Genomic DNA, 25,035 nt, shown 5'->3' on the forward strand with positions numbered 1-25,035 from the left:
TAACTAACTTATGTTGTGAAGGACTTGCATTAATTCCCCACCCCCAAAAGAAGGCTAGAAGCAAATATGCATTTGAGCGATGAATTCCTTTGACAATGTGTTTCCTTGCCATCACATATTTTAAGGCGTCTGTATCAGACGAGAACTGCAGTCATGACGTCATTCATTAATATCGAGTAAGCCAGTCAAGGCGCGCCACGTGTCATATCATAATTGGCTGGTTATCTTGGCATCATTCTCGTTAATGCTAAGCAATCAATTAGGGACAGCCACGTGTCATTTCCCTATTGTCTGATATGATTATTGGAATAGGACTGGCTAATCTTAAAATGTCACGCCTTATAATCATCATCGATGCATGGTTAGCGATCAGTTTGGTGGGAGAGGGAACTGGAATGGTAAAGGTGACGAGGAAGGAAAAGTGGGAGGGGAAGAGGAAGGGAGAATGGAGAAGGGACAGAAACAGGGGAAGGAGAAAGGGAAGGGAAAGGTAAGTTGGAAGGAATTTTCGTCAATAAAACTTCTAAGAAAAATAATTTATATATATATATATATATATATATATATATATATATATATATATATATATATATATATATATATATATATATATATATATATATATATATATACATACCTCATTTAGGAAATCCAAAAATGGCAGTATGTTTTGTGACGAGACTTTTACAGCTGTAACATTTCATCACATTCAAGAGTTTTGCGTTACACTTTCCCTCATCACACCCTAATACTCTGAAGACCAGATGAGTACAGAAAATGATAGGGTAATAATACCGTAATTGGTCCTAAATGTCGGAACCATGGTCGTTCAAATAGCAAGTGACAGTTAACACCTCCCTTACTTACGACCTTTAATATTGCCAATCCCACGAACTCAATGGTCGGTAGTTTTGCCAGTACTTTAAATGGCCCTTGGCATTCATAGAGACATTTAAGGGTCTGTAGTGTGTCGTGCAGCTGCTGAAGATGTGAAACTGTGTTTATCCAATCAAGAGTACTGGCGGGAAGTAGTTACCATTCAGTTTAAAGTTCGCTTATATTGTTTTTATATTTGGTAGTGTTCTATTCGGAAACTGGAGTCTTCGGTATTTTATTTTTATCAGTATCAAAGGAGGCATTATTAGTAAAGCAAATTATATATTTAGTAATGATGAATTTGTTTCTCCTTAATAAGGTCTTTTGCTTTTTCTGTTTTATAGCATTGTTTTTGTCCAGCTTTGGAATTTTGTGTTCTTAATAAGAATCTCAGAGGTAATTTTTATGCCGTTACCTGGATTTACAACTCATAGCGTCGACAAATAAGAGAAGTGCATCTTTGTACTTACCTTTGACCTGGTACAATCTGCCTAATGGCCGGATACTAATTATAGAAGGAAAAATGTAAACTTTATTTAGAAATAAGCTGTAAGTTGTTTCTTTTGCACTGAATACAGCCATTTTAAAGGTGAAAATCACAAATGAGATAAAGCCATTAAGTGATTCCATTAAGTGAGAATCAGTTATTTGCTTGGGAGGCTAATATTACCAAGTATGAATTAGATCAAAATGATTTGCAAGCCAGACTCTCTGTAATGAATTATAGCACTGGAAGTTGACAGGTAGACTAATTCAAAATCAACAGATTCACATTATGATTTACTGGTGAACAGTGCAACTTATAATAGTATTAGGAATTATTTTGGATTAGTCAGCAAAATTATTATTATGACAGCCTTAGTTACCCACGAAGGAATGAGAAAGAGGAAAGCTGAAGAGAACATTCTCTTCCCAGGCATCTCGCAGGCTTTAGATCATCTGGTAAGGAATGTCTAGTTAACATTTTTCAATTAGCATCACGCTTTAGCTCCCACAAAATCCCCTTTCGTCAAACCTCCGCCGAAAGCATGTTCCCACACGCCCCCAAACTCCCCAAGACATCCCAACAAAAGTGTCTGACAAAATATTTTGGAAGCTGGTTTCAGCGAGCCCAACATTGACAGAAGCAGGAAGTGGGAAAAATTGATAGTCAAATTGCCTTGAGGTAAGCCCTATTGTGTTGGTTCCAACCATTCCGTAACAGAGAAGCTCGCCCCTCCTCCTTCTCCTCCTCCTCCTCCTCCTCCTCCCTAACCACAACGTCCACCTCCTCCTTTTGAGGGTTTCTTCTCTTCGAAGTCAGATGGGTTGAAAAACGTAGCCATTTAATCCTATGATATAATCCGTGCGATAATATCGACGTCTAGTAATTGGTTAATCCCCAACAAATCCCGAAGCCACACTTAAGCCCGTCGCTAACAAATGCGACAAGCAGCAGCTTTCGAGACCACACACCCATAACCACGGCAGTGGTTGGAGTCACACGCGCCTACACACACACACACACACACACACAAAGTTTTTTATGATAAACTTTATGTTTGTATGTAATTATATCTTTAATTATTCAAGATTCCTATTAGAGGATTTCATGCAATTTGTAAACAAGTAAGAGTTACTCTGTGGCCCGTTGTGAGGATGACTCATGATTTTATCAACCAAAATTGATTATGAGGTCGCGCTGTACAACGTAATATATCCCACATCTCAAAATAAATTTGAGCGAAACTGACCGGTATCAGGACAACTACCCCGGACAATCCACCCAACCCGACACCTTATTATCACTATTACTGTTATTATTGTTGTTGTTGCCATGTAAGAGAGCTTACCGTATTGCAGGCCGCATAATTCTAGCTTGAATCACCAGCATTAGGGCCGAAAGCCTTATCTTCGCTCGAATTTTAACAACTCTCCTTATCGCGACGAATGACATTTATAATCAGGCTTGCGTAAACACCGCGTTCCTCTGTGTTTATGCTCCTCGCTGATGAATGTCTCTGGTTATTACGTTGTGAGGTTGATAGCTGACATTGCCCTCTCTCTCTCTCTCTCTCTCTCTCTCTCTCTCTCTCTCTCTCTCTCTCTCTCTCTCCCTTTGAATAATTTCATGTAAAAAAAAAGGATGATCGTAGAAGCCAGTGTTGTCAGGAAGTCGGGGACTGGGATGGAAAAGTGAAATTTGGATGAATTTTGATTGGTGCAGTTTTTATCACCTATTATAGCATACGCGTGGAACCGATAAAAAGAATAAAGTGTGCTTATCGCAACAGGTAAATGCGTTACTAAGACACAAAATTGTTTTGATAAATAACCTCTCTTAAACTAAAATAGAATGCACCGAAAAAATTTTCATTAGCTTTATTATTATGTTTTTAATTCAATATTCACTCTTCTTACGGAAACGAACAAAAACTGGTTATGTCTTGTGTCAATTCTTGTCGATGCTCTTTCGTTGATTTAATTTATATGACAAAAGAGAGCAGTTTGAATAATTACATTCGAATCTCTCTCTCTCTCTCTCTCTCTCTCTCTCTCTCTCTCTCTCTCTCTCTCCAAATATTATCATCTTGTCATTCATGGTAATGCCTGACGTCCTCAAGTGATGACAGGCCCTTGAGGACAAGGCCTCCCACACATTTACGCGAGGAGGTTTGTCCTGTCAACTTCGCTGCGTCAGTTTGTTTAGATGATGAGGTAGAACATTTTCAGCGACCATGGCCATTTCGTTTTGATGAAGCTTGTGTGTTTTATCGTAGATATAGCATTAGGCTTTAGTAACGAAAGACCTCTTCGATGGGCGTATTTTAGAAGAATCAGTATTTTCCATAATGATATTCTTCCTAGACGGGTCATCTTCATCATGATGTTAGGAATCATAGACTAGTCTCGGCTGCTTCTTCTATGTAAAGCAGTAAGCGCTGATTGGCGTATTACTCGAAGAACATAATATATTACGGCCTCTGGCAGGGCAGCCGATCAAGACTACGGTCTACCCCAAAGCCAAATCAAAGTCCTTCAAAAGAAGGCATCGTGCTTACCCCATACAAATGGGAAAAAAGCACGTTAAAAGAAGTACTACGCCTAGAAAAAATGGAATGCGGTGGCAGATGATTTATGAACATGTCCTAAAAAGTTGCAGCTAAAAGCTATCAAGCTTAGAGTGAGGCTTGGCAATGGTGTGGTGAGTCTGGTACAAAAAAAAGTAATACCATATATGAGGGTCGGAAGAACATTAAAGAAAAATTACTTTCCATCATGAAATCATCGGTCGGTTGTGTTATTAGAGAAAATATCTAAAGGACAGTACTCAAAAAAGTTCCCAATAGGTTACAATTTTTTTCATGTGTTATGACATTCCTGAGGCAAGCTTAAGAAATCATACAAAGAGATTATGTGTGCTGAAAGTTAAACAGGCGCTAGATTGAATTTCGCGATAGTTTACAAGTAAGTTAATGTAGCGGTTTCGCTGTGTTTTTTCGTGAGTTCTGAAATTCATCCGTCATGATTTAAGCTCTAAATTAACTACATAGTCAACTTTTTAGAGTTATGCGGAAATATGGCCTTACTGAAAATATTTCGGTTGTCTTTGTAATGACTTGACGCGATCCGGGAATGTTTGTATTTTAGTTTTCGCAGTACGCATTTTCCCTTTGAATGATGGCTCTACAAGTTACCCTTTTCGGTTCTCAACACGTCTCTTCAGATAAGTGTTAATATCATGCATATCTTTAGTCTAGTTGTAAACCTGAAGGGTTCCTGGTTAATGAGAAATCGAACTGGGACCTCGCTGCTGAAGCAAAATTTTAATGTCCCAGCTATTAGAGAACCCATATATATATATATATATATATATATATATATATATATATATATATATATATGAAAATATATTACTTCCGAGGTAGAGTGAATTGGATATTAAAGGACGTTTGTATATATATATATATATATATATATATATATATATATATATATATATATATATATATATATATATATGTATTTTATATTATGTATATGTGTATGTATTTTATATATATATATTATATATATTTTATATATATATATATATATATATATATATAATATATATAATATATATATATAGTGTATGTGTGAGTGTGTGTGCGTACATGTGTTTCCTCAACATATTTTGAGGAATGTTCAAATGGCGTTATAAGAAAGTAAAAGATTAATTCTACTTCCAATACCCACTACATATTTCACTCTCTTCCATATTCCTCTGTCGGACCCGATCCCCGTGCCCCCTCCCCCACCCCATACGTTCTAAGTGACTGGTGTTCGTGGGAAAACAGAAGTCTAACGTAAACAATGGAGTTTTCTCAGGCGTTTTGTCTCGCCTCGAGTCACATGTGCACCGAGATTTCATTTCAATGTTTGTCTTTTGGAGACGTGGACGATATTGTTTTCCTCGGGGACTGACATTTGTGGTGGCCTCCGCATAAATTCTAATCCGTTCCTCTCTACTTAAACTTTCATGCTGTAGTTTTGTTGTAAAAAGTATAAAGAAAGAGGGGGGAAAATGAGGATTGATAGTGATGCATCAACCATGTTTATTTCAAGAGAAAGGAGGTCGATTTCCGTTTATCCTTGACTGTATTTTACATTTTCTTGCAATTAGAAAAGTGTTGTCTTTTAGAATTGCAATAAATGCCTTCATCGTAATCACGTATGATTAACATAGGTTATTTAAAAAGCTGTTGAATTTATCAAAACGGTGAATACATTAATTTTTAGACTGTTCATCGTTTTGGTAAAATTGACAGATATCACAATTTCAGTAATTTGCTTTTAGAATATAGCTTTTGAAGTAAGGCCAGACATAGTTTGGCAATGGTTTTAATAATTATTCCCACTGTTGGAAAAAAGGAAAATACGTAGGCAAGCAATGGTATATATTGCATGATTTGCGATATATTTTTTTCCATAAGTTAACCTAACAAAACGTGACAAGTGTAAAAGACTTCAGTTTATATCAGTACCAACCTCCAGTCATGGAACATGACAATAACATTTGCTGTTTTCTTATCTCTATAATTGACGGTTACAAAATCAGGTTTCATTATCCGGCACTAAATCTTCAAGCTTACGTAAGCTTTGCCAGTGGGTTTATATATCTCGGAATTAATTCTCGGTCCAGTGTGCAAAGAAGAGTGCAAATATTGTTTTTAAGTTTTATCTTGGCAATTGAAGCTTCACTGAACAATCAAGTTGATCATCCTGTGCAGCATCCTTTAGGTAATAGGATTTAAGCGTCTTTATCTCTTTATCACAATCTCCCATCGCTTGTTTAGATCAAAGAAAAGGGCGGCTTTGCATAAATTCAAAATGAGAGTGGTATCACGAATTCACCTGCCATAACGTTGAAGTTTTGTTCTTTGCTCTGTGAATTGCCTTCTGATTATTTTTACCTTGAGTGGGTGTAGCGGGTGTCAGCCCTCGGACGAAGCTTTATTTCCCGTTTTTTTTTTTTATTAAACCAGGCATTAAAATACTGAAGTCTAATCATGCAGGGTTGAGATAAGCCGTTTGTTAGTGATTTAGTGATAGGCTCTGGTGAAAAGAATGGCATTATCAGCTGAACTGATTGTTTACCGTCATTTCAGTTCTTCTTATCACTCTTTTTTTCTTTTTCCCCCCTTTTTATAATTTCCCCAATTACATTTACTTCGGATCAGTCACCATTAAGCACATGAAGCGTAGTTACCGTAATTAATCGTTGTTACTTAAGACTGTTGATCCGGAAGATCGGTGCTGTCGGAATCATTGTTGTAGGAAAGCGTAAACTGCATATTTATTCCTTGTAAATCATTATTTAGTTTGATATTTATTCATTTTGTATATAGTCTCTTAATATATTAGGATATGTATATAGCTTAGTAATTTGTAATTTGATATTTTCTTGCCTGTCCATTTTGTTGAGTCTTGAGAAATCAGTTGAACATTGGAGAAGCTAAAGTTTTGTGTTTGAAATGTTGGTTATGCGAGCGTTTCTTCTTTTTATTATTTTTTTTATTTTTATAAAATGAGATTTGTCTTCAAAGAAACCCCAAATGCAACGGAGCCTAAAAGATAAAAAATTTGTCAAAATACTTTATCTGTCGATGAGGACGCTGACGTGATTGGAAAGAAATTTTCGCTGCATAAATGATGGAAGACGGACGAGACGATTGGGAAAGCGAAGCCTGACGTAAGAAGTCAGTGATGGACGGAATTACTGAGTATTACAATATTCGAAGGTCTTGCAGAGAGATTAAATACGAGAGTAAGGGGATGTTACTCAAAGCATAAGATTAAAGATTAAAGCTTTTGATTGCAGTCATTTTTATTTATAAAAACCAGCTTTATTATATGAAATGTTTTTCGGAACTCTGACGCCTCTTGGATTGAGTGCTATTTGCTGTGAATTTTTATTCGCCAGACATTGAAAAATCAGTGATGTTTTGTACCAGATATATCTGCCACAAGTATTTTTCATTTCTCTCTTCTCTCTCTCTCTCTCTCTCTCTCTCTCTCTCTCTCTCTCTCTCTCTCTATTGTTAAAAACCCTTGAGCAGTCTTGCCAAAGAGCCGGAAGTATAAAAGAATAAATGTAAACAGACGAACAAGCTATTCTAAACATGGCACGTTGAACTGAAGGGTCATAACATTTTAGCCTTTTGTTTTCACGCACTTTTAACTATCCATAACGAGGCTCGAGTGTTCCTTGAAGGGGGAAGCGCTGAAAGGGAAACAAAGGTTGGCTTTATGCTATAACATCTGAGCGTGTATATAAAGAATTCCTTTCGTTTGCTTTATGTATGTATGTATGTATGTATATGTATTTATCCCTTGCTGTTACTCGATGAATCCAACTTAACCCCAAAGAATGGCGTACACTTGAGAGAGAGATATCTTCTTTTCACAAAGAATTTAACGAAACATTGCATCCTATATTATCCGGAAACTTTGCTTTCCCCTAGGCTTACTGAATGCATTGAAATTTTCTTCCAGAAAATCATTCCTTTTAGGTTCACGACAAGTGGACTGAAAACCTTCCTTTGTCAGAAGACGCGCACACACACGCGCGCACACTAATAAAGGGCAGGTTTTAAATTCCCAGTTTTATAAATATTACGTAAATATAGATGCTATCAGTCTATGTACGTACAACTAGGTACGTTGATATAAACGCTGAATAAGAACAGTTGTACGCACGGTTAATTACAGTATTTATTACTGATGCACATACATCTCGAATAATGCACGCATACACAGTCTGTAAGCAGTATTTGTCTGCCTCGTTATAAATACCAGGCACTTTTCTTGAAACATGTAGTGTGTAATTACTTGTTGCCGGTAAACGACTAACTGATGGATAAGAATATTGACATATTGTTCAATCTCGTTAATTGCAGGTTCAGGTAATTGCAATATTACAAAACAAAAAACCTGCATCTACGTTCGTCATACGAAAATGCCTCGGCTGAGGATCCTCTGGGCATTTTCTTCTTTGTTTATTTTCCTCGCAGGAATGAAGGATAGTTGAAAAAACCGAGGTTTGGCTGTAGTGTGTTTTAGGGGTAAAATAGAAAAATATTACATTTCTGTATATATATATATATATATATATATATATATACATATATATATATATATATATATATATATATATATATATACATACATTTATATATATTATGTATATATGTTTTTTATATATATTATGTATATATATATATATATATATATATATATATATATATATATATATATATATATATATATATATATATATATATATATATATTATATAAAAGTTCTCGGCTAATTTCTACTTCATTGTGAAGGTTATTTGATCACGCCTGGAGAACTTCTATCGAAGTATTGCTTGCCAGACGGTCACCGCCATCTGTTTTCCTTGGAAAATGTAATCAAACACTAGTATATCGCAACTCTATCTACCTCCACTGTGCTTTATATACAGGAATGGATGCTGCTATCGCCAGCTCCAAGACTGCCCATTTCACCTGCGTGTACAGAATGTTCCTTTCAAGCTTTTCGTGCCAGAAGGTGATTGTAACGCTGTTTCAAACTCGAGGGATAAATATTTTCGTTTCTTTGCAGCTACCGAGTTTGGTGGAGTTCTGTTTCGTCTTGATTTCTTCTTAATTACCTAAATATTTGTTTTGAAATGGTGGCACAGTTTCGACTTGCTTTAAACGGCGTCTGTTTTATTCCCAAAGAAACGCGACAGACAGACAAACACATACGCAAGTTGTGTGTATATATATATACAGTATATATGTATGTATGTATGTATGTATGTATATAAATGCGTGTGTGATTTATTGTCTCTTATAAACGCATGACTTATTTTTTTTTAATTCACAAGTATTTAGACACAAGTACTTTTAATGTCGAATTGACTATTCCTTGGGAATCACTTATAACGAAGGGTAATTGTTCCTACAGCGGCCTCGTTTAGAAACATATATATATATATATATATATATATATATATATATATATATATATATATATATATATATATATATATATATAATGTGTGTGTTTTGTGTGTGTAAATTTTTTTAGTAAAGCACAGGGTTTTAAAATCGAACATGAATAAATGTGCAAACTACCTTTAAGTAACTGATTTTAGGACAAAAGTGATTGTTCCTTTAGGGAAGTAATTCAATTCAACGGGCTTTAATGTGACGTAGTTGTGTTTAAAAAAAGCCCATTCGTCAATGATTTCTTGTGTCTGAATCTTGAGATATTTCATGAGATGCTTCTCTAGCACATCAGTTAACTGTTATGACTGCTGGCCGAGATATGCCCGACATTAGTGATGAAAGGTACTTTACGTTCATTTCTAGTGGGTTCTCAGAATAAAACTAACATTGCATACTTATTCTTACTACTTTGTGTTTTATAGGTGAAAGTATTCTAGAGGGTAACTGTAGTGATTAAAAGGATAACATACAAAATATCTTCATGCACCATGAAATTTCGAGAGCATTGCTCTCTTCATGCATCTGAATACACATTATTTTCCCTTTTCTTATATTTGTCATCTCAGAAGCAAAAAGTCTTTCACCTCACCATATTGAAAGTTATTATTATGTTCCCTCTAAAGGGAACTCATTCTGTAAAACATGAAATACGGATTTTTTCTTCCGCCACACGGGAAAAATAAGTAATTTCGTATTCATGGGGATAAAGATGGTATCTGAGCCCCAGGGAACGCTCTTACGTCACAGCCTCAGCGAGGGAGCCAGATGACAATAAAGAAAAAGGAAGGATCAATCCATTGGATAATGGACAGAAGGGAGAAGATAAAAGGAGATTTAAAGGAGATTATATTGATCAGCAAAAAGTAACCAAACGGTTATTTTTCTCTGGTGCTGCGGTCGGTGTGGGCATCAAAGGGTCTCTCTCTCTCTCTCTCTCTCTCTCTCTCTCTCTCTCTCTCTCTCTCTCTCTCTCTCTCTAACCTCTTGCGTTTGGGATCTTCATTCGAACGTCATTTTAATGTCCTGTCATCCGTGAATGTTTAAATTACTTTTTATTATTATTATTATTATTATTATTATTATTATTATTATTATTAATTATTAACTAATGAGATATATATTTATATATATAAATATATATATATATATACATATATATATATATATATATATATATATATATATATATATATATATATATATATATATATACACACACACACACACATACATACAGAGTGCTGCTTAACAATACAGTGGACTGTAATTGCAGAGTTGCGTTAATTTTTTTTTTTTTAGATTAGAAAAGCTGTATTGCTTCAATGTGCACCCCTTAAATAATACTGAATGGTCTCATAACCCGATATGCAAACGTGGTATGCTATACCCTCAAACATTATTATTTTTATTATGCCGTTGTTGTTATTGTTATTGTTGCTGTTATTGTTTTGCTTGCTGATGTTGTTTTTCATTGTGATAATTTGATAATGAAAATTAATTTTGATGCTAATGAAGATGCTAATATGTGAGGGAAATTGCATTAATAGTTATCTGATGTGCGAAAATTGTAGTTCAAAATAAGCTGTTTTTTATATATATACATACACACACATGCATCAGTGTGTATGTACATATATTTATATATTATTGTTTTGAAGATGTGTTGAGTGTGGAGGATAGAAAATTGTTAGATTTAAATGACACAAGACAGGCAATGAATGGATTGTGTAACCCTGAGAATGGCTTTGAAACGATTGTTTAGAACGTAAAGAGCCAATTAAGATGTTCAAGAATGGAAAAAACACTATGAGTTGATGGGATTATATGTAAAATACTGCAGCATGGTGCTGGTAGTGTGAATGAATTGCTGACAGAAGTCTGTAAGGTATATCTGCACGAGGGAAAAATTCCATTGAAATGGACTAGGGGAATAACTGTTCAGTTGTTAAAAGTTAAAGGTCATAGCAATGACTAAGAATTGTAGAACCATACTATAACTTTACCTGAAATACCTGGGAAGGTTTATGATAGGATTTTAATTGAGAGAAAGTAAAACAGCTAACAAGAGGATTGGTTTAATCTGTCAAATTTTGTCAAGAATTATTTTTATGAAAATTTTAAAAGTAAAGGAAGAGGCCATGTGTGGTATGCATGGACAGAAAATCTTAAGAACAGAGGCAATGTAGAGGGCGTTCTGAATGTAGAAGGTTAATTATTGAGAGTGACAGAAGTTTAAACGAAGCAAGTAAAGTGTGTATGACAATGTATAGTTAGGAGAGTTAGTTCTGTAAAAGTGGGTCTGAGACGTGAGTGCGTTTTGACCCTGGCAATTCAGTATTTGAATTTGATAAGAGTTGAGAGAATTATCACCTCTAAACTAAGTATTTTTAATGAATAGTCGGTAACTGGTGAAAATGGTCATTGATTATTTACCCTCAAAAATTCAGAGTTGCCCTTAGAAATGACATGGAAAGCTTACAGAAGTTTCCGCTCTTACCTAAATGAATGCCAGGGATAGACGAGATTTATTTTAATCCTTCAAGTCAGTGACAATGAACGGTGTCATTTTAATCCTAAAAAAATACTCCTATATAACATAGCCAGTAAACCTCTAGAAAATAACAATCGTGTTTATTTGAATATAATGTCTAATATTTTGGGATCCCAAAATCATTCATAAAAGTGATGTGGGTATAAGTGAATATATATATATATATATATATATATATATATATATATATATATATATATATATATATATATATATATATATATATATATATATATATATATATATATATATATATATATGTATGTATATATATATATATATATTTATATATATATATATATATATATATATATATATATATATATATATATATATATATATAAATACACATTCATACAGTATATACGGTGATACCCACATGACTTTTACGAATGACAAGAGGTCCCAAAATATAACACAATGTATTAAAAAAAAACGCAATGAAACTCTTGCATTGTTATTTTCCAAAGTTTTACTGACTATGCTATATACGAATATATATATATATATATATATATATATATATATATATATATATATATATATATATATATATATATATATATATATATATATATATATATATATATATATATATATATATATCTATATATATATATATATATGTGTGTGTGTGTGTGTGTGTGTGTGTGTTCCAAATAACACAGCTTCACTTTGCATAAAGTTATTACTTCCACCGGGACCTCAATGATACGGAAGGTTCAAAAGAGGAGGTGCTTCCTTCCTAACCCTCAGAGATGCGTTTACCTCCATCTTCCTAGAAATAGTTGTTTCACCTTCTGTTAAAAACTCAAACCTTGAGTTAATGACGCAAAACCATGCTTGGCAAACGGACAGCTCTTACCCATACCGGTTTTTAAGCTTAGTATATTTACACACACGTACATTTTTTATATTATATATATATATGTGTGTGTGTGTGTGTGTGTATGTATGTATGTATGTATGTATGTGTGTGTGTGTGTGTGTACATATCCGGTAGAGATAAGAGCTATCCGTTTGCCAAGCATGGTCTTGCGTTATTAACTCATGGTTAGGTTTGTTAATTTAAAGTGAAACAACTATTTCTAGGCTTTCAAGTGTCTGGAAAATCCAGTTTGAGCATGCAATATAATTTCTCTTAGCTAATACAGATCTCTCTCTCTCTCTCTCTCTCTCTCTCTCTCTCTCTCTCTCTCTCTCTCTCTCTAGGAGGTCATTAATCATGACGAGGTCAAGTGAGGTTCAGGTCAAATGGGGCCACTTGGTCTTTGTTCCTGATCTTTGTTTGGGGTCGCTCTCTTGGAAAAAGAGAGGTTCCTGGACTGCCTATGCCTTCGCCATCATCAGCTTTTATTTTCATTTCGCCTTTCTGGGGAAGTGTTTTAAATATAAAATTGCGGCTATTGGTTACATAAAGTATGACTGTGTTTAGTTTGGATTTATTATCACCATTATTATTTTGACCTGAGTCATTATTATTAGAGTATTTGGCGGTTATATGAATAGTAGTGATAGAAAAAGTTAATATTGTTAATTGAGCACATATTAAAATTTAGATTTGACTTTGTATTTTAGGACCTTGAACCTCCAGGAGTCTTCGATCTCTGCTTTGAGGATTTAGAAATATTTTCTGCTCCTTTCCAGTCACCGTGTAAACACTGTCTTGTCTCCGGGACCATTTTAATTTCTGTGAGTCGAGATTGGAGGTTCATTCTTTTCTCCCACTTAATATTGTTTCATGTCATGCCATTTTTTTCCGGTCACCTGTCGCTTTCCCCGCTTTATATTAAAGATGTCAAGATGGTATTTAAGAGTGTCCTCGTGTTTGAGGAAAATAATGTAACGGAATAACTTGCCTGCTTTCGTAAACAACGGCAATTACGTTTCTCAGTGTTAGATATGTGATGAATAATGGATAAAAGGCGGAAACTAGTCGCAAAATTGAATACTACAATAAGAAAAGGTAAATGCTCATTAAAAATGTTTTTAATTTTTGGCATGGGACGTTCATTGTAAAGCAAACATTTCACGAAAGTCAAAATGGTTGAAACTAATGAGGTCCTCATATATCAGTGGTTAACTGGTCGTCGTAACCTTCTCTTTTAGTGTGTGCCTGCGTCTGTGTGCTTAGTTGAATTTGCGATCGTGCACTTATGCACACGCGTGCTATTCATTACTACTCCAGGGGAAAGATCCCTTTGAAACACTACTTCAAACAGAAAATTAGTTCTTGTTTAAAGCCACAGAACAGAATGTTCGAAGAGGAGAACTCCTGTAATTAAAGCAAATAGCGACTAGATATACTGTAGTGCACAATAGCTTAGTTTCATATGACGCTCCAAGAGGGTAAACCCACGGCCTGCATTTACATACAAGAGCCTCTTATATCTTATTTTGATATTTATTGTAATGGGACCTAACAATAAATACCCTGTTTGACCCTTATCTACGATGCCCCCTTGTCTCGTAGGGCGAAGTCTGCGGTTTATGATACGTGTTGGTGTTTAGAAGTTGCTGTTTTTATAGCTGTTAATTATTTGTAAAGGTAAGCATTCAATATGCTTAAGGTCAGAGTCAGGAATCGAGTAAGATAAATTTTGAAGGGCGACTATGTGCGACTGTGGACATTTGGTCTTGTTTTTCCTCATGATTATATGATACTTCCTCTTAATTGGTAATGTTAGATATACACGCTTGTTCTAACATGGAATCTGTCGCTGAGCAATCTGCAGCTAAATGGTTCGATGTGCATGCATTCTCATATTAATAAATAGTTAGCTGATTAACTTATATAATATATATATATATATATATATATATATATTGTATATGTATGTATGTATATATACATATATATGTATGTATGTATGTATATATATATATATATATATATATATATATATATATATATATATATATATATATATATATATATATATATATTTATTGAGAATCTTACACAACAAATATCGTACTATGATTTTCCTTACACAAATCTCCTCTCTCTCTCTCTCTCTCTCTCTCTCTCTCTCTCTCTCTCTCTCTCTCTCTCTCTCTCTCTTGCCACATAATAAAATGTATGAATCCCACTGTAATTTGTGGAAAATCTTACAAACGTTCTATAGATTTCAGACCATAATTTTTCGTCGTTCTCTCTCTCTCTCTCTCTCTCTCTCTCTCTCTCTCTCTCTCTCTCTCTCTCTCTCTCTCTCTCTCTCTCTCTCTCTCTCTCTCTCAAAAGAAAGTTATTTTATCATTGTTTATGGTTCGTTGAGTGTGTGACAGTGACCTCTGGGAAAGGATTTACTTTGGTTCTATTCCCTCGTAATTCCTTTCCTCGACTTTTCCCTCGCGTGGCTCTTTTCGTGGTCAGCTTCTCTCGTAATCCCTCTCTGTCCATAGGATTGCCTGTGGTACTTATTTCAAACGATGGCTATTTTTTAAATGTTTTCGAAACCAATATCTATATGACTATGGGTGGTGAATTTTAGGCGACGAGGGGAAACTTATACTAAATGGGTATTAAGCTATAAAATATAAAGGAACTAATAAGACTCAAATATCTAAAAACTGCTTATTTCTTTATGAATAAACGACTATTGGCAATATTACAAATACCGCTCCTTCTTCAGATGGATCAAAGAAAAGAAATGTCTTCGAATAACTTCAAATCAGTACCAAAGAAGTTGAAGTTTACTTAGTGATGTTGAAGTCATGACAGAAATAAACATTTTAAATATGTTCATATAAGCTTTAATTCCGAAGACATGAAATATATCCATTATAATTACGGTTGCTAAATTTCCAAACCATTCAATGTGCATGAAGGCACGGAAGGAGATCGATATTCATTTCCTATGTTCTGCAGTACAGTGATGGTGGGGAAAGACGTCGTGACTGATAAATGAAAATGAAATATTTTTTTTTTTACTCGCCTGTAAGCTGTAGATACATTTGTGTTGCAGTAAGGTTAGCATTTCCATATAAGATTACAGATACATCCGTCGTTGCAGTAGCGCTCTTTGTATTTCATAGAACTGATAAACAACCAAACTATTCGTTCTCATCAGCGCGCTTATTTGCCACTGTGAGGTCTTTGGAACTGGGTATGATGAAGTTAAGTATATCTTTGTTTAACCAGACCACTAAGCTGATTAACAGCTCTCCTAGGGCTGGCCCGAAGGATTAGACTTATTTTACGTGGCTAAGAACCAATCGGTTACCTAGCAACGGGACCTACAGCTTACTGTGGAATCCGAACCACATTATAGCGAGAAATGAATTTCTATCACCAGAAATAAATTCCCCTAATTCTTCATTGGCCGGCCGGAGAATCGAACGCCGGTCTAGCAGAGCGCTAGCCGAGTACGATATCGACTCCTCTAATGAGGAACTACTAGTTATGATGAACCTGGTATTAGTAGACTGTGGATCGTTTCTCATTTTCTATTACAGAACGTATAGATTATTTTATATTATGCGCAGGAAAATTACTGTTTAAACAGATTTGGATCGTTTCACATTTCCGTTGCAGTATGTATACATTATTTTAAATTATGCGCGAGAAGATTACTGTTTAAGCAAGACGCTTTAATATTCAACTATTGTTGACGCTGCTGCGGCTCTAATTGCGTGATAATGATAAAGATTTTGATAGTTATGGTGCCTCATGCAATTAATTATGGATTATAATGGCGAGAGTGTTCAACTGGCATGGAGTAACTGCACCGTAAAAAAAAAAAGAAATTAAAAGAATTTGCATTACTGTAGTACTTTTTTAAAACACTGGACCGCTGGTGAAATGTTCGATTGCATTCGAGAAGCAAATGTAAGAAAACTAATTTAAATTCATGTAGAATAGGTGGGTGATGGGATATCGTAAGCACTAAGATCGTAACCTAACAAACAAACAAACAAGCTGTTTGCAGTACTTGGTTTTTTCTACGGAAGTGGAGGAAGAAAAATAAGTCAATATTTTCTTTTTTAAATACGTAGAGACCCTGCCTTTTTGATACCCTGGATAGTCTGTTTACCTTACTGTATGTGGTTTAACTACCGGTTTTGATAAAACTAACTGTTTCCATAAGAAAAATTAAACAAAGGAATGATGATTCCCCTTGATATTATGACTATTTTTTTTTATCCATTATCATAGAATTCCTAATTTTAATTTCAAGTAACAACCTATTGACAGTGGCGTACAATGCAACAACCCATTAATGATGATTCCCCTTGATATTATGAGTATTTTTTTTTTTCATACATTATCATTGAATTCTTAATTTTAATTTCAAGTAACAACCTATTGACAGTGGCGTACAATTCAACACCTCATTATTATTATTATTATTATTATTATTATTATTATTATTATTATTATTATTATTATTATTATTATTATTATTATTATTAAGGCAATCCACGGGTAGTCATAGTACGTTGCAAGTCTTACTCAAGTTTGGTCTTATACGAGGAGAGGGCGTTAACACGAAAACAAATGATAAAGGAAAAATTTTATTATTATTGTTATTAGTAGGCAGTCCAAATGTGCTCTCTGTCTAGAAAGGCAAAGGAAAGTGTCCACTAAATAGAAAGCCCGTGTGTGAATGAGATAAACTGACCAAAGCGGAGATAATAAATGAACAAAGCATATATACGTATAAATGGCTTTGAAATCTATTTTTGTCCCGAAAATATAATGCAGGTTATTCCATTAAGCCAGGTCCTCAACTGACATGGTGATTTAAAGTTTTAAAAATCAATTGCTGAGTGGATTAGGTAACGACCCCTTCAAGGGGGGGATTCTACCGGATTTATTACCGCTCGGGAATTTGACGTGCAGTTTAGTTAGTTATGGTTTACTAAGTAAATCTTATTTAATGTCAGCGTATTTTACAGTAAAGTAGAACTACTGGGTTTCATGTAATGCAAGCACTTAGTATACCTCATCTTACAGAACTTTGTTTAAAATACATCAAAACTCGGTTCAAATGTCCGTGTACTGAATCTTGAATGTGGTGAAAGTTTTAATCTCTTTACTTAGCTTATGAGGTGATTCATCCCTTCTCTCATCATAGTATCATCAGGTCGGTGACATGTATTACAAAACACCTTCAACTACCTCTATTATTCCACTGTCGGTAATGATATTTATTAATCCACCTGCCTGCCTTCCATTTCATCCGAATAACTTTACTGTACACTTGTTAACATTCAGTTTCAACAGTTGTCTTTTAGGATAAATAGGAAGCTTTCTCCGGTCTCAGCAGTTTTCTTTTTTTCAGTTTCTCCAATTAACGTTGATATGTATACATCAACTGCTCCACATTTATTTACATTCCTTTCTTTTCTACTCTTAACAGACTACCTGGTACACTATACATCATCGGTGTCCTCCGCATTTCGTCTCAGTTAGTTCTATCGTGTCGTGCTCTTTTCCTGGGTATTCTTATGCCACATATAATATTTTCCACTTAGTCTTCAGTTTCTCGCAAAACTATTTTAATTGCTACTCGAGCTCCTACTTTAATATATATATATATATATATATATATATATATATATATATATATATATATATAATATGTATATTATATATATATGTATATATAAATTATTGTATGTATATATATATATATATATATATATATATATATATATATATATATATATATATTTACACACCTTTCAAGTCTAATCTCACACTGACCTTCACTTATCAGTCATCCTGTTACGTCGAACTTTCTTAATAAAAAAAAACCTTCTAAACACTTTCAAACTATGTTCTTTTACTCTCCTAAAATTCTCACTGTATTTCATATATTCCCATTTAATTTGAAGATTAAGAAAATACATACGTTTGTGAAGCAGTTAAGAAAAAAGTTACAAGCCAGAAACTAAGAGAAAAGTTAAGTATACCTTAGTTTAACCAGACTACTGAGCTGATTAACAGCTCTCCTAGGGCTGGCCCGAAGGACTAGACTTATTTTACGTGGCTAAGAACCAACTGTTTGCTTAGCAACGGGACCTACAGCTTATTGTGGAATCCGAACCACATTATAACGAGAAATGAATTTCTATCACCAGAAATAAATTTCTCTATTTCTTCATTGGCCGGTCGGAGAATCGAACGCGGGACCAGCAGAGTGCTAGCCGAGAACGATACCAACCCGCCCAATGAGGAACTGAAACTGAGAGAAACAGACAGACAGACAGACAGGAAGACGACAGAAGGAAGGCTCCATCCTTAATGCTTACTTTAATGTGTCCTAATGGAACAGTAGCTGTGCTTAATGCAAAGGATTTAACTGTGTGTCCATGGACGCTGGTTTTTTTCGGACATTACGTATTTCATTAGGAGCTCTTATGAAGGCAATTATGGACCAATTAGAGTAATAAATATAATAAAGGCTCACCATTAGGGAGGAAATGTGCTGCCGGTTAAGGAAGCTTTTTTTTCCTTCGCAGATGGCTGTGTTTAATAGCAAATTATGCCCTTTTGATTTAAATTGAATATTTAAGTGCCTTTCCCTCCCGTTTCTTTCGTAATTTTTAATCGTAAAGACAGCGATTAATCTTCCAAGACAGGAAGAGCTCTTGCCCTTTTTTTTATTCGGGTCCGTAAAGTATAATTAGGGTATCCTCTGACCCTGATTTTAGTAGGTAGTTTTTCATTCAAATGTGCGTTATCCTTGGAGGGTTTTATTTCCGACCCGACCGGGCCACGACGGTGTAACCTTTTTCCTTTTTTTTATTTTACGGCCAAGTGTAAGTAGCTGCTTAATTTTGGTGGAATCATTGAAAAAAAATTAATATGGGTATTTGGACCAAGACCAGCTACTTGAAAATTGTACGAATGTCTCAGTTTATTACCGGGTGGTATGTTAAAAGTTAAATAATTTAAACAAGCGTTTTCTTATACCCTGAGCGGCATCGTTAGGATTATAACATGAATTAATCTCTTATTAATTCTGTTTATATCCGTGGTTTTCAAAAGAAGCTCTAAATGCTGGTTTAATCAGAACGGCGCGTCCTCCCTAAGATCTGAGTGATGTAGCCGTATTGGAATTCAAGACGAGAAATATTTCTTTCGGCAGTTATTGTAAAATCTTTATCGTTGCTAGTAGAAATATCCTTGATTAAGTTTACAAGTTATTTACTTCAGACATTAGTTTTAGGATTTCATTCCCTCAACTGTTATTATTTAGGGAGTGAAAACTATTTCCGGGAATTATGGATGCTGTTTGGAATGCTTGTGTCAAAGTCGATGTCCAAATTAGAGTGAAGCATGTTATAAACACAAGTCGGAAACTTATCGCACACACATCACAAGTTAAAAACAGGTCACCGGCTGTAGTGGAGAACGGTAATCGTGTGAAGCACTCGTTAGGACTACCAATAAGTCGTTTGCTGAAATTGAACCGGTATGTGATGTGTGAACGGCAAGTCTCAACGCGTTTTCATGAAATTTATTACTGTGCACTGTAAAAAGTTAAAGGTACAGAAAGGGTATAACGATGGAGCTGAGGTTTATATACAAGGTAAAATACCCCAAGGCTCAAAAATACCCCTCTGCATCAGGAGGCAGGGTATTTTTTGTGAATAATATACCCTCTATTACACTTTGTCTCAAAATGGGCTTGGTAAGTTTATGTGATCATGTCATGAAATGAACTTTTACTCTGTATTAAATCACCACATTGTTACACTGATAGTGTAATGCACCAAAAAAGTTACTAAAAACATATTGGTGTTGAGTTATGGATAGTTTTGAAGCAAGAATTCCTACTACTTGGCAATTTATATTGTTGCCACGAGTCCCTTGATTACACAACCATGGTTATAATATATACATCCATATATATATATATATATATATATATATATATATATATATATATATATATATATATATATGTGTGTGTGTGTGTGTGTGTGTGTGTGTGTGTGTGTGTGTGTGTCATACACAGACATAAGCATATGGCAGTGTAATATGTTCGTTGTCCCGTAATTGCGCATGTTGCTGCGCGCCGCAACTCAGGGCCAGGAAATTTCAATGTTGTGCTATGCAGTGTAGATAAGGTGTTGTGTGATGTAACGCTGTTTTAATTGTGGCCTCTAAGCAGTAATTAATCGTTATCAGGAATATAATATCTACACTATAAAAATATTTTCATTGCCATGTCATCGTGAGAAATTACTCTCACAACGATTTTTTCAATATTTTGTGTATTCACTTGTTTCCATATTATCCATCTCTTTCTATAGAGTTATTAGTAGCTTATGTCAGTGAAATCTTCCCACCTGCCCAGTTAACATTTGAATTTGACGTCAACTTTTAATGTTTTGACGACGACTTTTTAGTGTCGTCGTCACGAATTTTGAAAGCGATAACGATCGAATTCAACCCACCTCTCCCTCTACCCTACTCTACCCTACCGTCGACTTTATCGTTTGTTTACATCTGGGAGGGAGGGAGGGCGCGCATTTCAAGGTCATCAGAGCAGTTTTTGGTAGAAGATTTGAGGGGGAGACGGTGCTTATGGGACCGCAAGCATGATAGTTCTATGAAAAAAGGTCTCAAGATGAAGAGTTATGAAGAAATCACGATGCGACTCGGGGAAAAGTTTCCGGAACTTGCTGACCTTCAGACAGGTAAGAAGTCTGCTACTACTCTATATCTGGAATATCAGATTGTCTTATAGCCTAGGTCTACTCTCGTTATGCTATCATGTGTGCATTATCAAATTACATAAACGCAAATCTGTGATATTGTAGTGCTTCTCTAGCTTAATTTAGGCTAGTAGCTATACTAGGCAACAGAACCTGACTGGGTAGGCTACAGAACCTGACTCTGGCTAGGCTACACAACCTGACTCTGGTTAGGCTACAGAACCTGACTCTGGCTAGGCTACAGAACCTGACTCAGGTTGTGTAAATAAAGTTAGGACTATTCTATTTTTCAGCGGCAATGCTATGCCTAGACCTATATAGGCTGGTCTGAAGTAAGCTATTCCTAGCCTAGTTTCAACTACTGCCGACTGTATACTAATTAGCCTAGAGAGCTTGGGTTATCCTAACCTAATTTTTCACACTTCACCTAAGATTTTAAACGTGTAGGCAAGTCTGCAACCCATGCTCTGAAAGAGGACATCATGCTAACCTAGCATGAAACATTTAATATATCTGAATAATTTCTGTAAAGATATTTAGTTCATTAGTTAATAATTTTTATATCAAGCTAGATATATGTTTTTCCCCTTTCAGATCAAGTGTGGGCAAAATTTAGTAATTTGACGGGATACTTCATCCATGAATATAAAAAAATTCAGGCTGCTCCAAGTGGTTCATGTGGTAAACCAAGCTCCAAGTGGGAATTGTTTGATTTGATGTCTTTTTTTACATGATACAGTGGCTTCACAACCTACATATTCCAGTGACATTAATGAACAAGTAAGAGTATATACATATGTGTATTACATTATTTACATAGCAGTTTAATAATAGGTATAATTACTTGGCATTTAAGAATCAAATTTGTACAATAAACCTGCTGTAGGCCCAGGTAAGCAAAAGTGTACGGTTAGGTCAGTAAGGTCAATAGAAAAATCTAATATTTTTAGTTAAGTAAAGGAATTATGCTTGCCCTTCCATAATCTTAAATTATCAGAATTACTAATGCATCATTACCTAAAACTGATCCATTATACAGCAGTTTATTTATCAACATATTCATAATAGAGTAATATATATATTTCTTTTATTTACAGGTAAATCCTATAGATAATCCTCTAGTTATTGAGGTTACTCAAAACACTTTTGATGAATTTCAAATCGGAGAGTCAAGTACAGGTTCTTCAACACAACCTGTGTCCCCCAGCTTTGACCTTTCTGATGGAAGTTCTGATCGGTCTGTTGCACCAGCAACTTCCGCAACTTCATCTCTACAGAACCAAAAAGCAAGTAACAGTAGTAAGAACAGGGAAGCTACAAAATTCATTTGAGGAAGAATGCTTGCAAACCCTCAAAGAATTGGGCAACACCAGTACGCCTAACGACCTAGGTTTCCAGTGTGGGAAAAACAGTTGAGGTTTGGATAAGGTCCCTACTAGTAAATGGACAAAAGGTTGCAGCAGCTAGGATTTCCCAAGTCGTCCTGGAAACTGAGCAGAATATGGCTTACCTGATGATAAAGTAGGTTAACAGTAGTTATCAGTTTGGTGCTAAATTCTGTCAGTATTTAATCTCTGGTGGTAATTTGAATTTCAAATACATGATCTGTAAGACCTCAGGCTTTCTAGTCTAATCAAGTTCCTGTAGCTGTAAACATTTTGTATACAATAAAGTTCAGTCTAATCAAGATTGATGTCATGCAGCTTTAAACATTTTCTATGTAATAAAGTTGATTAAAGCAATTTCAGGGTTTGTTTCTCCAGGTATCATAGGGTACATATTTAAATTCCACATCGCTCTTCATAACTTTCTTATAAGTACTGAGGAGTAAATAATAGCAATTGAACAAATAATGAATTTTATTTTAGGATTACTGTATATACAAATGCAAATATTCGAAGGCATATGGGAGAAAATGTCCACTAGTGCATATAGGCTCGTTCATCTTGGAGTGGTACTGCCCTTCATTATTAAAGTAATAATCCATTAATGTGTTCCTTACATTTTGGGCATCACTGGTACTATGTCTGCCATGTCCAGGACTACTATCAAACCACTGTTTGATAAACCTCTCTCTTATTTCAGGGGTGCATACAAATTCTTAGATTGTGCACGGATAAAATTATGTAAAACCACTATAGCAAACAAAATGTCCTTTACATTGTTTGGACAAATTTGGATAGGTTTTGATAACACCTTAAATACTACTGAATGATACAAAGGCATTTTCTGATGTGCGTGCTCTTGACAACCTATAATTGAATATAGTTTTTACTTTGTTTAATTCCCTTCCTGGGAAAGGTTTCATCAAATAGGGCTTAATTGGGAGTGCCTCATCACCAACAATGACATATGGGCTTTGCTTATCAGTGAAAGGTAAGCAACATGATGATGGGATATTTAAAACTTCACTATCTATTGCTTCCTTTAGGCTACACCTATCCCAAACCCCACCGTCGCTGGCTCTTCCATTAGCACCTATATTTACATACAGGAACTTATAAGATGCATCAACTAATGCCATCATGATCATACTAAAATGACCTTTATAATCATGGAAACCAGCACCAGAATGTGGGGCTTTGCATTTAGCACCCTTTTCCCATCTAGTGCCCCTATACAATTTGGAAAATTCCATTGCTGGAAATAATGCAGAGCAATTTCATTCCATTCCTCAGGAGTTGATGGAAGTTTTAAATATTCTGTTTTCTTTATGTTGTATATGGCTCTGCATGTCTCTGGTATGAGGATGAAACCAGATTATGGCTAATCCAGAAATTGATACCCAAGGGAAACTTGTGATTCTCCTGAAATGAGAGAAAAATTCCCTTAGCAATAGTATAAATATATATATTCCTAATGTACATACTGTAAACCTTGCATTTTGCCTTGACATATTGTACTACAGCTTATCTGGAATTATCAGTTAATTAATAACCATACTGTCATCAACTATAAAGTTTAAAAATATAATAGTGCAACCACAAAATTTACTTTTTTTAATTATAAATTGTGTAAACACGCAATTATTTTTAAATTATGTTACCCAATTAATAGACAGTATAGCTAGGTTAGGTTAGGTGGTTGTTTTGAGATTGGTAATACTTTACTAACCTAGCCTAGACTACTTTGATGCCTGCCATTAGGTTATAGTCTAGTCTGGGTAGCCTTATGTACAATTTTATCGAATACCTTAATCTTAATCTTGGCCTTGGCTAACTTATGCCAAGACCAAGAACGTCTATCTATATATATATATAATATATATATATATATATATATATATATATATATATATATGTTTTTTTAATTTGTCCTTTCCTCCCCTGAAAATCAAAAAATGTACACCAGCCTAGACTAAACTTACTTTTTTTTTCCTACAAGAATCTATCAAACATGAATAGCAACCCA

At 34.8% G+C, this 25,035-nt stretch overlaps 1 protein-coding gene and 1 long non-coding RNA gene across 3 annotated transcripts in view; both read left to right on the forward strand.

Moving 5' to 3' along the window:
* The window catches only part of LOC136843093 (uncharacterized), a 465,473-nt gene that overhangs the window by 37,138 nt on the left and 403,300 nt on the right, over positions 1 to 25,035 (forward strand). The window lies entirely within an intron of this gene.
* Positions 21,046 to 23,113, forward strand: LOC136843546 (uncharacterized). Its single transcript, XR_010854564.1, has 3 exons — positions 21,046 to 21,606; positions 22,219 to 22,404; positions 22,722 to 23,113. It is a non-coding gene; the product is annotated as an uncharacterized lncRNA (long non-coding RNA).

Source organism: Macrobrachium rosenbergii, chromosome 11, assembly GCF_040412425.1.
Source record: "Macrobrachium rosenbergii isolate ZJJX-2024 chromosome 11, ASM4041242v1, whole genome shotgun sequence".
Lineage (NCBI taxonomy): Eukaryota > Metazoa > Arthropoda > Malacostraca > Decapoda > Palaemonidae > Macrobrachium > Macrobrachium rosenbergii.